This window comes from Phodopus roborovskii, unplaced genomic scaffold (genome assembly GCF_943737965.1).
Source record: "Phodopus roborovskii unplaced genomic scaffold, PHOROB, whole genome shotgun sequence".
NCBI lineage: Eukaryota > Metazoa > Chordata > Mammalia > Rodentia > Cricetidae > Phodopus > Phodopus roborovskii.
The window spans coordinates 10,066,291-10,082,979 of record NW_026126433.1 but is presented as its reverse complement, the minus strand read 5'-3'; the positions used below and the strand labels follow the sequence as shown (position 1 = coordinate 10,082,979).

Sequence of the window (16,689 nt, the reverse complement as noted above, 5' to 3'; positions counted from 1 at the left end):
ATCATTAACTGGGAGCTAAGAACTTGGACTTCATTAGAAGTGAAGGAAGGAAGTGAACATATCTTAAGCACTTCTGTAGCATTAGAAATGATGTCATTCCTCCCTGGTTGAGGATGCGGCTGCTCTGTTCTCCAAAGCAGCAAATGGGCTCAGGTGATTCGATTGTGAGTTGCTGAAAGCTGCACAGATACCCAGGTGGGAAGGGTTAGAGGAGATGATTAAACCCCGAGCTGCCGGAGGGCCAAAGTGCCAATGAAGGGCTAGGTAAAAAGCCAAGCAGGACTGCAGCTGCCTGTAACCCTTGCATTGTGCGGTGAAGACAAATGGACCCTGGGGCTTACTTGCTTGCCAGCCTAGCTTCCAGTTTAGTGAGAGATGAGACTTTCTGATATGATCTCTGTTCTATCCTAGCGTGTGTGCACACACAAGCGCGCATGGGAACATACACATGCGCGCACGCACATACACGAACTCATATTATGCATTCCCACCCACACACAGTGCCATGAGCATTGGCTTCTTCCTGCACCCTTAAAAATGCTGAAGCAGCTCTGCAGACACCTGCTGTCCCTTGGGTACAAATTCCACCCCACTTACATTACTTCTTGGAGATTTTTCTTGATTGCATGGCCATAGTAAATTCCCTGTAACATGCTAATTGATGTTAGACTTAAAATATGACTGCCGTAGGCTTACGTGAGATTTTAGCTTTAGCTGGGAAGACATAAAAATGAAATTTAATATTGTGTCCTGCTCTCCTATTCACCCTATGTTCCCTTCTGCTTCTGGTCCTTTATTTGTTTTGATAACCACCTTTCAATACACTGATCTATTTTTTTAAAATAATGTATGTTATTTATTCTCTGTCCCTCCTGTTTGAAGGTGGACTGTACATTTGTTGTGTCCAGCACATGCCAAGTGCTTAAAAAAGAGATGGTACTTTTCTGCCAGGAGCTAGATGACGCATATTTTAGGTTTAACTGGTCACACGGTTTTTGTCACTGATACTCAGCTCTGCCTCTGCAGGTGAGAGCAGCCTCAGCCAGGCATGGCTGTCTTCTAATAGGACTTTGTCTATGGATGTGAAAATCTATATATGATGGAACTCTAAAGTGCCATGAAATTTTTATTTTTTTCCCCAAACATTTAAAAAAAGTATAAGAAACCTTGTTGTTAAGCAGTGTGTTAAAATTACAAAAAGTAGGATCATGTCTTGGGTTTTATAATAATGCTAGGAGATTTCTCAGAAGAAAACTAGCCACATTGGAACCCGAAGACTAGAATGAACCTCTTTCTTAATGTCCAGTGTCTTAATATTTGGTGAAATATGTCTCTAAAAGTTAAAGGAAAGTTGAAAATTAAATTAATTTATTTACATTTATTTAGTGTACATACGAAGGTGTAGACACACATGACACTGAGTGTATGTAGAGGTCAGAGGAAAACTTTTGGGAGTTGATTATCTCCTATCATGTGGGTCTTGGGGATTGAACTCAGGTCAGTAGACTAGACAGCAACCTTCACCTTATAAGCCTTCTTTCTTGCCCAGAAATTAGATTTGAGAGTCAACTTTCTTTAATGCAATCTATATTACTACTACTACTAATAATAGTAGTGATAAATAGAGCTATTCTTAAGTTTAGATTCATAACTTCCCAAGAGACAATTGGTCATCTTTAGCCCATGGGCTATAGTTTGCCAACTCCTGGTCTAGAAAATAGTGCCTAGAACACAGTAGATACTCAGAAAATAGAGTACACTATGATTGTCCAGTGATAGCCCCATGCAATTCCTACTACTTTCCCTGTCATAGGAGAACAATAGCCAGCTTAGCTGGCACTCCACACTGCCATCCAGGTCTGATGTCTGCATGAGCAGGAAGTGACCTCTCACACACCCCATGGACTAAAGAGACATTTTACGAAGTCTTCTACAAAGGAGCCATTATGTCATTAAATTGTTCTTATATCTAGTTAAATTCCTTCTAAAATATTGACAGTATGGTTATAGGTTTTGGCAGGGTTTATGGGGCAGCCAGCCTGTGAACCCAGTACTGAGGAGGCAGAAACAGAAGATCTCATGTTTGACGCTGCTCCAGGCTACATTCTGAGTGAGCAGCTTGATTCTGGGCTACATAACCAGACTCTGTCTCAATCACACCAAACCAATTATTTTACACCTTAAGTAGAATTGTTTGAGGGTGTAGAGATAGCTCTGTTGGTAAAATGCTTGCTGCAAGCATGAAAAACGGAGTCCCATCTCTATAATATACATGAAAACAAAGAGCATGTGTGGTGGCACTTGGTTACCACAGAGCTGAGAAAGCAGAGACAGGAAGATACCTATGGCTTCTAGGCAGAAACACTGCGCTACTTGGTGAAGTCTAGGACCCTGTCTCAAAAAACAGCATGGAGAGTACTCTGAGGTTGATGTCTGAGACTGTTTTTTGGGCTATATATACATGCACACGCATGCATGTGTACACACGTGAACATGTGTACACATGGAGGGACATACAGAAACATACACACAGAAAGAATTGTTCTTTGGGCTCTATATACATACACACACACATGAACACAGGCACATGGGAAGGAACATACAGAGACACATGCACACAGAGAAAGAATTATTTGCAGTCTCCTGAGGGGATTTGTTTCATCTCAATATATTGTTTTGTGCTACAACTGTTTAAACTACTGCCCATTTTAATTATTTCCTTGATGTAATTGATATAACCATGATACTCTCCGGATAAAGAAAGACAGAAGAAGAAACCCTGATGCTAAAATCCAAGTAAAACTGCAGAAAGATGATGACCATTGACAATATACCTCAAGATTATTTCACTAAGTCTTTATATTACATTTTTCTCCCTAACATGTGCTCACTGTTTGGTCAGCTTAAGCCAGAGAGAGCTGACTGGCATCCAGAAAGTGACTGACCTTCCTGAGGATGACAGCTAGTGTTGTCCTCTGGCCTTCATGTACACACCCACATAGAGAAACATACACATGCATACATTAAAATAATTTTTAAAATCCATAGGTTTGCTGACCAACCATCAAGAAATAACTAGAAAGAGCCATTTGTACTATTGTATTGCCAATTATGAAGACTTTAGAAGATAGATTTCCAAGAAAGAAATCCTTGTCATTAAATCTTGCCGTTTTGCTTGGGCATTTTCTTGAACTTGTCCTGCTATTGATATTTTACTCTTTTGCCTCCCTCCCTATCTCCCTCTCTCTCTCCTTCCCTCCCTCTCTTCCTCCCTCTCCCCCTCCCTTCCTCACTTTCTTCTCCTGCCTCCTCCTTTAGACATGCCTTGCTATATGTCCCAGGCTGGCCTCAAACTCAGTCCAGGTTGTCTTGGCCTCTCAAGTGCTGGAGTTGTAGCATATACTGATTCATACAATTTAAAATGTTTTTAAAAATGTTTTCTTTTACATGCATGGGTGTTTTGCTTGCAGGTATATCTATGTGCCATGTGTCCAGAATGCCTGTAGAGGCCAGACAGGGCATTGGAGCCCCTGACACTGGAGGTAGAGACCATTGTGAGCTGCCATGTCAGAGCTGGGTATAAAACGTGGATCCTCTGGAATAGCAACCAATGGTATTAACCACTGAGAAATCTCTGCAGCCCCCAAGTTGACATTTTTAACAGGCAGTCAGCCCTTGGTACCCCAGAGGATTGGTTCTAAGGCTGCCCTTAGATACAACAATTTGTGCTACTCAAGTCCCCAGTATAAAATGACAATACTTCCTCAAGATTTTTGATCTGAGATTGATTGAACAAGAGAATTTGGAACCCATGTCAAATGAAGGACAACTGTATTATTTGTAAAATGAATGGGTTATCAATAATATTTTGATAACTAAGGCCCAGATGAAAAGAATCAATAGAGGAGATTTATTGGTTCACTAAACAATCCCCAAAAGTGGGATTTTTTTAAAATTAGTTTTTAAACTACATAACATCCTGGAAGTGAGAAATAAGAAATAAATCAGAGTTGAATTGCCATGGCCTCTTCCATCAAAGTTTGAAGCCTATCAAGAAAGAGGTAAAGGCACGTCACTGGGCATCAGCATGGAATGCAGTTAGCACCGGAGTGCGCAGGTCTGCTTAGTCCAGTAGTGGCTGGAAGGAAAACCAACTCATAGGCTCAGTCCTAAATTTGAGGACAACTATGTCACACCCCTTTCCACTCAAGTTTAGGAAACATCAGGGAAGAGGGGAGGAAAATTAGTAAGATACAAAAGTCAGAGGACTTCTGCGAAGCTGTCTTCTAGACATGACAGGGTCATTGAACTCGAACTCATAGCAACTGTGCTTACCTGAGCAAGACCTATATATGATCTAGCCAGGCAACATTCTAGCATGGATGAGAGGTGTTCCCAAGGCCCCATCCCTACCCAAGGAGCTACTGGTAGTTGATGGCTATTGGGGAAGAGAGTCAGTTTTCTTCAAGGGTGTTGTTACCCAAGTTCAAGTGGATAGTCCAGTATTCATGCGCATACAGGCAACACTAACTAGACTAGGTGAGGAGGAAGAGGAAGAGAAGAAATGAAATTTGGAGGGGGTCTGGAAGTGGAGGGGAAAGCAATAGGTTCATATGATATAAATACATTGTATTCATGTATGAAATTACAAAAGAATTTTTAGAAAGACAAAGACTTGTAGAGAAGGTAACAGAGACACTCATAGACTCAGAAAAGAGTTGAATGCACCAGGCTATGTCAGGGCTGAGGTTTGGATGATAGCCTGAGGATGACAGGGTAGCATAAAGGGATATTGTCTTAGTCAGTACTTTGATGAAAAGAGACACCATGACTTCGGCAACTGTTGTAAAAGAAAACATTTAATCGGGCTTGCTTATAGTTTCAGAGGTTTAGTCCTTTAATCCCCATGGCAGGAAGCATGGCAGAAGGCCAGCAGACATGATTTTGGAGCAGGAGCTAAGAGTTTACATCTGAACCTTCTAGCAGCAGGAAGAGAGAGACTCTGGAATTGGAATGGGTTTTATGAAACTCAACCCCTCCCCCACCAGTGACAAGTCTCCTCCAACAAGGCCACACCTTGAAAGGCTAATCCTTTCAAATCATGCCACTCCCTTGTGACCAAGTATTTAAATCTATAAGCCAATGGGCACCATACACCACAGATATAAAGCCAGTGAATGATAAAAGCAGATTTGAACTTGATAGAGATTATTCTGGAATCCAGCTTCTAGAATAGATAGAAAGGATAAATCCTGGAGTGAGAGAATATGGAGTGGAACCTGACCCAGCAATCAGTGCTTCCAGGAGACAATGGAGACTCTTTAGATGGCAGTTGCTAGGATTTGTTAGCTGATCTGAGGTGGGAGGAGTCTGGGACAGTGTCAGGTCTCTGGCTGGACACAGTGTCATGAGTACTGGGGACTGAGGTGGAGATTAAGGAAGAGGACCGAGAACCTGAGAGGAGACTCCCAGCCCCAGCAATGTCTTGGGTACCAGGTGATGAGCCTGTGGACACCTAGGGAAGGTGTTCAGGGATCAGACAGGTGTATGGCTCATTAGAACAGGAGACTGCATTCAGTCGTAGAAATGGAGATGTGTGTGAGGCTGCAGAACTAGAAGATTGGTAACAAGGCCACCATCCTAAGAGGTAATCCAAGTAAAGGAGGAGAGACTGGGAAGAAGAGGAGAAAACAGGGAACCATGGGCTAATGCATGAACATTGAAGGAGAGATTCTCTAGAGGAGTTCAAAAGCTGTGGAGAGGTCAAGGGACACACATATTGGAAAGGATCAACAGAACCTGGCCACACTTGAGTCCTTACCCCAGCTCTTTATCATGAGAGAAAGGGAAAGCAGAGAAAATTGTGATGGTTAGTATTATCAATATGGCAAGCCCTAGAATTACCTAGCAGATAGACCTCTGTGCATGTCTGTGAAAGAGTTTCTAGAGAGAGTTAACTGAGGTGGAAAGACCCACCCTAAGTGTCGGCAGCATCACTGGATGAGCAAGGGCCCAACACCGAATAAAAAGGAGAGAAAGAGCTGAGCAGCAACAGTCATCTCTCTCTGCTTCCTAACGACAGGCCCAGTGTGGCCAACTACCTCACACTTCCTCTGACTTCCCCACCAGACCCTCAGACTGGGAGCACAAACCAACTCTTCCTCAAGTTGCTTTTGTCAGGCATTTAGTCATAGCAACAGGAAAAGAAACACATACATAAATCATTTCATAATACTGAGTTAAATTAAGACTCTTACAGCCCATGGCATCGAACACTAGATTTATTATGAGTTCAAGGGCAAGGCACCATTTGTATGGACTATGTAAACAACTTAGGTCTGGAGTATTCCAGGACTCTGGCTGGACTTGCTGGCCTCGGCTTTCTCTTTGGTACTCACAGTGGTTTTTTACTAATAATCAGAGTCTGGGAACAGTTTACTCGTTAAGACTGACTCACAATAAAGTTGGTCACTCAATTTTACCTCTCATGATCCTTTTGCATCTGTGTGCACCTCCTATCTCCAAGGTAACTGTCTCTGAGTCCTCTAGGGTCCACCTTCTGAATACTCTGTGGTGCTGAATCTTGGATGTCTACCTGACCAGATTAAAGGCCGTCCAGAAAATGGACAAATCATACTTCTGAGCGTGGCCATGAGGGCATTTTGAAAGAGGATTGGCATGTGGGTCAGTGAATCCAGGAAGAAAGACCTACCCTTAAGGTGGGTAGTATGGTCCAGTGGGCTGGGGACATAGATGGAACCAAGAGGTGGACGAAGACAGGCCTGTGCGCATGTTCTTTCCTACTGAGTAGGGGCCCTCATTGCTGCTGCTGTTGGATTCCAGACTTGAGCCTTTGACTCTGTGGGGCTGGCAGACCTTCAGCCTCACCCTGGAGCTGTGTCACTGATCTCTTTGGTTCTGAGATTTCTAACTGCTCAGATTCATCAGCTATTGCCTTCTCTAGCTGTCTAGCCTCAGACAGCCATGGTGGGACCCAACTAGTCAGTAGGTGATCTTGTAAACCTGCCTTAACATGATGTGAGGAGGCTGGTGGGTTTGTTCCTCTAGAGGACCCTGCATAATGCAATCTGTAAAATGTGTGTCCTCTTCCCTATTCCCACAAGTCATCCCTACACCAGACACTGCTGTCCCTCACCTGGCCTCTTGCTCCCAAGTCTTATGTTCCTTTAGTCTTAGTCAGTACAGCTTGAGGACATTCTAGTTCTCTCTCCCTCTTCACTGAAGTTTGTGGGAAGTGAGTATGAATGATGAATATTTGGAGTAATACTTGAGTTTCTGAAAGTGGACATTTAAGAGGAAGACCATCTTCACAGATTCATATGGTAAATGTCCAAGAGGTTCTGATGCCACAGCCCCCTTTTCCACTTGTGACATGAGGTTACCCTACAGTATAAGAGAGGAGAGAAATACCTTACTTTCTCTTCATTTCATATTGTGGGAGTTTTACGTTTATATGCATGTGTGCATGTCCTGCCTTTAGCTCCTGGAGCTAGAATTACAGGCAGTTGTGAGCTGCATGATATCTGTGGTAGGAGCCAAACTCAGGTTCTCTGGAAGAGCCAGAACTCCTCTTTACTACAGAGTCCCCTCTCTTGCCTTTAGTCTTAGTTTTTTAAGACAAGGTTTTGCTATATAGAGCAGGCTGACTCAAATTCATGATCGTCCTGTATTGGATGCCTACTTATTGAGATTACAAGCATGTATCACGTTATCTATATGCACATACATTTGAATTTAGATGTAGATTCCACATGTAAAAGAAAACATGCAGAATACACTTTGTGGGTCTGGCTTACTTTGCCTAGCATAATGACAGTCAGTTCTATCCATTCTCGCAAAGGCTATGATTTCATTTTTCTTCACAATCAAATAGAATTCCACTGTGTACATGCAGCATATTCTCTTCATCCCTTCATCTATTGTTGGAGATCTCCGCTCATCCCATCACCTGCCAGTTGTGAGTACTGCAGCAGTAAGCATGGGCGGGTGTCTCTGTGTTGATTTCACACCCTCGGGCCTCCACCCAGCAGTGGTGCAGCTAGGCCGTATGATTTGGGGCAGACTCCACGCTGATGTCCACAGTGGCTGCACTGGTTTACACCCCAGCAGCAGCACAAGGGAGCTCCGCCTCCACACTCTCAGCAGTGCCCATTGCTGTTTAGAGACGATAGCCATCCTGAGTGGCATGAGACGAAATCTCAGAAACCGCTTAGGCTCATGTTTCCCCGAAGGCTAAGGACATTGTACTTTTTCAGATATGTACTGTTTATCCATATTTCTTCTTTTGGAGACTGTCGATTCATTTCACCGGCCCATTTATTGATTGTGTGGCTCTTTGGTGTTTACGGTTTGCATTTCTTTCTATATTCTAAATACTAATCCCTTGCTTGGTATCATTCTGTAGGCTGTCTCTTCTCTCTGCTGATTATTTAGGGAAATATTTTAAAAACAACTCTTCTCCTCATTCTCTTCTTTGTCCTCTTCCTCCTCTTCTTGCAAGTAAATGGAGACCTGTCCCTTATCTACTCAATAATATGATGGAAAGGTGTTTGTTTTCCCAGACAGCCAACGCAAGAATTCTTGTCAGTTTGATATGACCGGATGAATATTGGGTAAAGGAGAATTTTGCTCTGAAGTGGTTGAGGTAAAAAATTTAACAAAATAAGAAAGTGGTTAGAGTGATCTGAGGAGCTCTGAGTAGACAGACATGTGCTTCTCGCATGAGTAATGTTCCTAGTACGTACTATGTCATGGGCTGACCACCTAACTCAGCAATGTAATGTAACCTAGGGACACATGAGTGGATTCAAACAGGGAAAGAGCTATGCATTCCTTAAAACAAAACAAAACAAAACAAATAGAAACCTCCTTATCTACTTGTTTTCAGATAGTGCTCCCTTCTGTGATCTCAAACTACTGTCTGGATAGTATGTCAGAAGAAATGAAATTTTCATTTCAAGGACATAAACTGTGAGAGATCCGGAAAGTGGTAGGGAGGCTGCCTGTGCAGCGCCCCTCCACACGATGAGCCAAATAGGCCATACAGGATGTGTGCCAAGACAGCGGCGCAGCCCACACAGTCCCTCCCACATCCTCAGGCCAGGGTGCAGGGGAGTCACATGCCACTCCTCATGCTCATGCTCCACTTCTCATCCTAATCATGTCTCTGTTTTCTTCCTCTATGAGACTCGAACCCAAGCATCCTGGAATAGCTAGCCAGGGTTTAACATAATACCGTAAAGTAGGAAACCCACATCGGCACCTTCTGACTGGAGCTGGATTCATCTTTCTTTCTTTTTTCAGCACCATTGTGATCACCCAGAAATCTTTGTAAGTGTTAAGTGCAGGGTTCTTTTTTCTTCTCATTTTTCATTAATTTATTCCAATACCAGTTCCCCCTCCCTCCTTGCCTTTCACTCCCTCAACTCTTCCCCTCTCCTCCCATCTGTTCCTTGGAGAAGGTACAGCCTCCAAGAGGAAGTCTACTAAGTCTGCCCATCGTCTTGTTGAGGCAGGGCCAAGGTTCCTCTTCAGTCCCACACCCCTGTGTCTGGGCTGGGCAAGGTATCTCTCCATATAGAATGGACTCCACTAAGTCAGCTTATACATTAGTACTGCAGTGTTCTTTAAATTCTTTCCCAGTTCTGGAGAATTAAGGCCTTTGGGGTTTTTTTTTTTTTTTTTTTTTTGTTTTTGTTTTTGTTTTTTAAATCAAGATTCTGCCTGCCTTGTGCTATGAGGGTACTATGTGTGCATGTGAGTGTGGATGTTTGTGTGTGAGTGTATGTCCATACACATTTGAGTGCAGAGGTGAATATTGTCCTGTGTGTGCATACCTGTGGACAGCAGAGGGAAGGCACTGGGTGTCTTCCTCAGTCACTGTCTATCAGCTTGCCAAGCCGGCCAGCCTGGCAAGCCAGTGGGCTGCAGGACTGGGCCTGTCTCCTACCCAGTGCCTGGTGGGTACAGATATGTACTGCTACACCCAGATGCTATGGAGGTGCTGGAGTCAAACTCAGTTCCTGATGTTGACATGGTAAGACCAGTACTGACTGGGCCATTGCTCCAGTTCCCAAAGTTCTAATTTTTAATAATAATAATAAATCATAAATCATATTGTTTCAAACCGTCTCTTTCTTTCCTCCTCTCCTGCTTCCCTTCCTTTCTTTTTAGTACTCACAACTGAACCTAGGGCCACACATGCTGGGCAAGAACTCCACAGTTACATTCCAGGGGTTTCTATTCCCCTTTTAAGTCAGGCTTCCCTAGGCTGGCCTTGGACACACTCTGTAGCCTAGAATTTTCAATCCTTGTACAGCAACTGGTAGTGGCCACCAGTCCCTGATTGTTTTTTAAATGTGATTAATTTCTATTCAAACACAAATTTATTAATAGTATTTTTAGATTATTATTTGATAGAAAGGAAAAATAAGTCCACAGGGGTATCTGTTTTAAAGGGTGAAGCTGGGGATACTCTCTCAGCCTAGACACACAGGGGAGGGCCTAGGCCCTGCCTCAAGTGGTGTGACAGACTTTAATAATAATAATAATAATAATAATAATAATAATAATAATAAGGCCTCACTCTTTCTATGGAGCAGAAGGGGGATGGATTGGGGGTTGATGGTGGACATGGGAAATGGGAGGGAGAGAGAACTGGGATAGATACAGAAAATAACATTGTCTCTAATTCAAATAAAAGAGAGAAAATAAAGGTGAAGCTATATGTGTGGCAAATGGCAATAGGCCGAAGCTAATGATGGTTTCTCAGTGAAAGCTGACCCAGTGCGGTTGTCAAGGAGTCAGCCCTCCTCTCTAGCCACCCACACAAGTTGACCACAAGACCCATGTTCATCTCACTACCCTTCACTCATCTCTTGTGTGTCCCCACTGATTAGGTGAAGTGCAAGGATCCTAAGAACCAGTGGGAAGCCTCAAGAAAGATTGTCATTGGGGAATGAGAGAAGTATGCCTCTGTAAGGTCACAAGATTGATGATACCCTGCTTGAGAAGGTATGGTGGTCAGGGGCCTGACTGACCCTACAAGAGTCAAACTGGACAAGAGTCCAGGCTCTGCAAGAGGACAAGTGTCCTCATCTGAGAAATGGGCACATAAACTTCTTAGTATTGAGGGACATATAAGCAGGGCTCTTGCAGACAGTACCTGCAGCTAGTGACTATAGTTGGTAAGTGGTTGGTAGACAGCACCTCCTATGATCAGACTTCATGTCTCTGCACTTTCACAGAACTCGAGGGTGCAGAAGTGGGAATACCTACATCTTGATTCTCTCTCTCTCTCTCTCTCTCTCTCTCTCTCTCTCTCTCTCTCCTCTTTGTCTCCTCACTCTCCTCTCTCCATCTTCTCACTCTCTATCTTTTCTCCTCTCTCTCCTCTTTCCTCTCTCTCCCCCATCTCCTCTCGGCATTCTCTCTTCTCTCTCCCCGTCTCTCTCTCTCTCTCTCTCTCTCTCTCTCTCTCTCTCCATCTCTTTGCTCTCCTCTCTCTCCCGCTCCCATCTCCCCTCTCCTTCTTCTCCCACCCCCTTTCACTGTAGTATGTGTTTTGGCTGTGTGCATGGGCTGGCACTATCACCTACGTGTGCTCATATGGAGGCTGGAAGCTGATGTCAGCTTCTTTCTATCTCTCTCCTTGTCCTTGAGACAGGTCCCCCACTGAACCTGGAGCTCCATATTTCCACTAGCCTGGTTGGTCCATGAGCCCTAAGGATCTGCTGTCTCTGCTTTGGCACTTTAACACACACACCCCAAAATCTGTCTCCCCAGCCCTGTGGTTATTCTTCTAGATTCTGATTCCTCTACTGACTAATCTGAAGACAATGCAAGACAATGCAATAGACTACAAGAGGAAGAAATACAGTGGATTCTGACTGTTATGAGGGCCTACTTCAACCCTACTGTATCTGACTAAAGCGATTTAGTCCCAGTATTCCTACAAAGATCTTATTGAGAGAGGGTGATGGGGTGCGAATATGATCAAAGTGGACTTTACACATACGAAAACATCACAATGATAATTACTATGAGCAATTACTGTATATTAACAAAAAGTTAAAAATAGCCTCAGGTGACCAGGCAGTGGTGGAACATGCCTTTAATCCCAGCACTCGGGAGGCAGAGGCAGGAGGATCTCTCTGAGTTTGAGGCCAGCCTGGTCTACAAGAGCTAGTTCCAGGACAGGCTCCAAAGCCACAGAGAAACCCTGTCTCGAAACAACAACAACAACAAAAATAGTCTCAGGTGAATCCATTTCAAAGTACATTTACAGAAGCTGTGTGTGCTGGACCATGCCTGCCGAAGCAGAGGCAGGAGGATTGCTCAGAGTTCCATCCCAGCCCCATCTACATAGTGAGATACTATCTCAAAAATACATGTATATCTACAATGAGGCAGAGAATTCTGCTCAAGATTTGGGTCATTGCACAGCAGCTTATTTATCTCCTACTGTGGGAAAGGGCTGCCCATTAATAAATATTTTGCTCAAGTGTCTTTAAATTGCACTTGAAGGGTTTACCAGCATCTTTTATGCGAAGCAAGCACATCTCCATTCATTAAAAAAAAGTAAATCCCCATTCATATGACAAGGAGGGGGATGTTTTCCTACCCCTTTTCATTAAGAAAGACACAAACATAACAAAAAAATAATGAAAGAAAAATAAAAGGAACCATCCCATGGGGGGGGGAGGCCTGAAGGGTGCCAGAAGTCCTCACTCTTATTTTCCCAGAGCTTTATTACTTACTGGACCAAGAAAGGAGACAGTTCTGGGTATGGTGTTTCTGGTTTTGTTGTCCTACCTAAATTGTGTGTGGGGCTGTGTGGGGCAGGTGGTCCATCCTGTTTTTGCAGTCCAGAGTCCTTCCCACCCGGCCACTGAAGTCAGAGCAGCCAAACATGTCTTCATGCTTCTCACAGTCTTCAAATACTCCATGCCTCTTTCTATCAATTCTCAGTGTGATTTGGTTGGGATTGAACTGTTCTTTCTCCGAGTGCCCTGTAACAAGATGACTTCAGTTCTACAAAAGACAGTTTTGAAGGAGGGAAGTTAGTGTGGTTGAAGATGAAAATTTCTGTTCTGCCTGGTCCCAGCCATTTAGTCCCAAGTAAAGACATAGAGGCTTGTATTAATTATAAACTGTTTGGCTGATGGCTCAGGCTTCTTATTGGCTAGCTCTCTTAATTATTAACCATTTATATTAATCTAAGTATTTCTATGTGGTCTTGGCTTACTGAAGAATACCTGGTATCCTATCTTTCTGGCAGCTACATAGGTTTTCCCTCAAGACTCTCTCTCCCACCTCTCATTCTCTCTCTCTTTCTCTCTCTTCCAGGAATTCTCCTTGTCTTGATAGTCCTGCCTATACTTCCTGCCCGGCTACTGGCCAATCAGCATTTTATTAAACCAATAAAAGAAACATATATTCTCAGCATACAGAAGGACCACACACACACACACACACACACATCATGTAGTCCTAGCAAATGCCTAGCTCATTCCTGACAACATGTATCTGAACTTGTGGGGAAAACCCTCAGAAAGGTGTAACTCTGATTGTTAGAGAACAAGTGTGATCCCCAACCCTGCCGTGCACACCATGTTCTCCCATGTCCCTTCAAGTCATCACTGTTTTCTTTACCTTTCTTTGTTTTTCAAACATAAATTATTATTTGTCAGAGGATTGTGTATGTTCATAATGCATTTTTGATAATTTTTCTCTTTGTACAAGACAGAGCCACCTGACTCTCACAATGTTGTACTGTGATCTGAAGAATGGGATGTTTGGAGGGACACTTGAACTTGCCATTTTAAAGCATTATCAATGCTTTATTTGTAAGAAAGCAAAAGTACCAGCCAGGAGCATGTTTTACAATGTGTATCATAATTTAAATTAAAATCTAGGGTATTATTAGGAAGAATAAAAGCAGAACAAAAATATTACTCAGCCACTTTCTAGTAATAAGGATGGTAAGGTGGCTCAATGGGTGAGTAGGCTTGCTGCCAAGCCTGATGACCAAAGTTCTATTCCCAGAGTTCTCATAGTGGAAGGAGAGATCCAGCTCCCAGAAGATGTCCTTTGACCTCCACATACATATTGAGTGTATTGCAGTTGCCATGGGCACCTGAGCATCCCCCTTAAACATAAATGTTATAAAGGAAAAAAACCTATATAGCTGTCTGTTGGCTCATTATACATGGAGGGGTCTATACCTAGGTACATCAATTTCTTCTAAGCCTATATTTTTTGAAATTTTGATATATAATATACTAATTTCACTGCTGGAAATTGTGTCCAATATTTTGAGATGTGAAGACTGGCTTGGTTGGGCTGTGCAAATATGCACCAAGGGGCAGAGCCATGTCTACTAATGTAGACCTTCAGGTCCCATTATGTCAGTCCCACATAGTGGCTAATGAAACTCGATCTGCTGCCATTCTGGATTAAGCAGTGTCAAATCATCCAAAATTGCTCTGTCAGGAAATGCCACTTAGTAAGTTTATCTAGATGTTTACCTAAATTTGGTGCTGCATTGTAAGCAGATAGGGAGATGGGACCTCTGTCCAGAAATGGTAGCATGAGGAGATTCTTTCATAAAGAAATATGGTCTAAGGGGCTGGGGACATGGCTCAATTGGTAGAGGACTTGCCTAGTATGCATGCGCCCATGATTTTAATTCCCACCACTTTATAAACCAGGTGTAGTGGTTCACACTTACAATCCCAGAATTTAGGAGGGAGAAGCAGGAATGTCAACCAGTTCAAGGTTAGTCTTGGTTACATTGCAAGTTCAAGGCTAGCCTGGGTTATTTGATACTTTAGTTTGAAACAAGAAAAAAAAAAAAAAAAGGAAGGAAAGAAAGAAAGAAACAAGTTATAATGTCAATTCTTTGACTTTTATAACTATTAGAATTTCCCAGGATGTGTGTTAAAAATGCATATTGTTTGTGTTTTTTCTCAGGATTCTGACACTGGATTCAGGTGGGGTCCAGAAATATGTTTTAATAAGAACCCTGAAGCCAGGCTCATTAGAGCCTGTCTGTAGTTCCAGTACCCTGGGTGTGAAGGCGGAGGACCAGAGTCATCCTGAGCTATGCAGTGAGCTTGAGACTGGGTTACAGGAGACACTATCTCAAAACAGATAACACGCAAATGGTCTAACCTGCCAGAGTGCTTCTGATGTCGCGTGCTCTGAGAAGTGTATTACAGTAGCCGTGGGTTCTGTGGGCTGAGAAGCTCTGCTGGAGCAATAAGAGTGACTTTCAAGATGGTGCACTGTCTCTCTAGCCCAGTGGTTCTCAACATTTCTAAGGCTGTGATGCTTTAATATAGTTCCTCATGTTGTGGTGACCCCTGGCCATAAAATTATGGCCTTGCTACTCTTAACTGTAATGTTGCTACTGTTATGAATCGTAGTGCAAATATGTGATATGTAAGATGTCTGATATGCCACCCCTGTGAAAAAGTCGTTCGAGCCCCAAAGAGTTGAGACCTACAAGTTACAACTTCTGCTTCCTGTTCATTTGCTCTCTCCAGGGGCTTCAGGTAGCCTCCCCGCATAGCTTTTGAGGTCACTTAGCAAACACTTCATCCAGTTTTCCTTCCTTTCTCCCTACCCTCCATCCATGCCAAGTGTAGGTATTTCCAGCATCACACATAAGGAGGACAGCCATATGCCTCCTTATAGTGGAGATTATGATGGCTGGTGCTTCACTGGTTCTCATAGTCACAGGTCATATCTAACAAGAACTCTAGAAGATGTGGGCTATTCACTATCTGGGTGAAACCTCAAGTCCTAAATTTCCAAATGCCCTGGTAGTTCAGGGACTGAGGCGGTGTGGGTTGGCTTGGCTTGGCTTGGCAGGCCTGCCTGTAAAACCAGCTCTGCTTTAGGAATGGACAGGATTTCCTTTGTAGACTTATGTAGAAGCCTGCGAGGATGAGACTGACCACAAAAGGTATTGAGAGTGCCAACTTCCTATATTCCTGCTTGGCGGTTGGGGTACACAGAACCAAGTTGGAAGAAAATAAACCAGTGGGCACTGCCTGACCCCAGTAGATACAAATCTGAATCACAAAAGCAGAGTTTGCAGTGGGAACATTCCTGCCTGAGGAAGGCTCTTCAACAGCACAGGACTGTTATCAGCCATACCTGGAAGAGGCAGGGGCACAAGTCACTTGTGTCTTCCACCTTCAAGCCTGGCTGGGCTAGGGCTAGGGCCAGCAGGCCAGCAGGCCAGCAGTAGTAATAAGGAAGCAAAAAGGCAAGTCAGATGAACCAGGCTTGGTCAGAAGGTGCCCTGCATTCTCAAACGGATTCTGCCCCTTAGCTGGGTGATCTGAGGCAAGTTATGTTTTCCCTGGTTTGTTTGAGGCTGGTCTCATGCACCTCATGAGGGTTGAATTTTCTATATAGCCAGGATGACTTTGAACTCTTGATCCTCTTGCTTCTGCCTCCTGAGAGCTTGGATTACAGATGTGTGCAAACCATACCCAGTTTTTGTGGTGCTGAGGAACACACACATAGCTTTGTGTATGCTAGGCAAGTATTCTAACACCCCCAGCCCTTAAATGAACTGGTTAGGCAGAGCATATAACCTGTAAGATGCAAACAGCACCACATAGTCTGAAGCTGGCTAAGATCATGCATTGCTAT

At 43.5% G+C, this 16,689-nt stretch overlaps 1 non-coding gene across 1 annotated transcript; it reads left to right on the top strand.

The window, feature by feature from the left end:
• The first annotated feature begins 1,164 nt into the window (after positions 1 to 1,164).
• Positions 1,165 to 1,331, top strand: LOC127223790 (small nucleolar RNA SNORA81). The gene has a single exon (XR_007834668.1). It is a non-coding gene; the product is annotated as a small nucleolar RNA SNORA81 (small nucleolar RNA).
• The last annotated feature ends 15,358 nt before the right edge of the window (positions 1,332 to 16,689 follow it).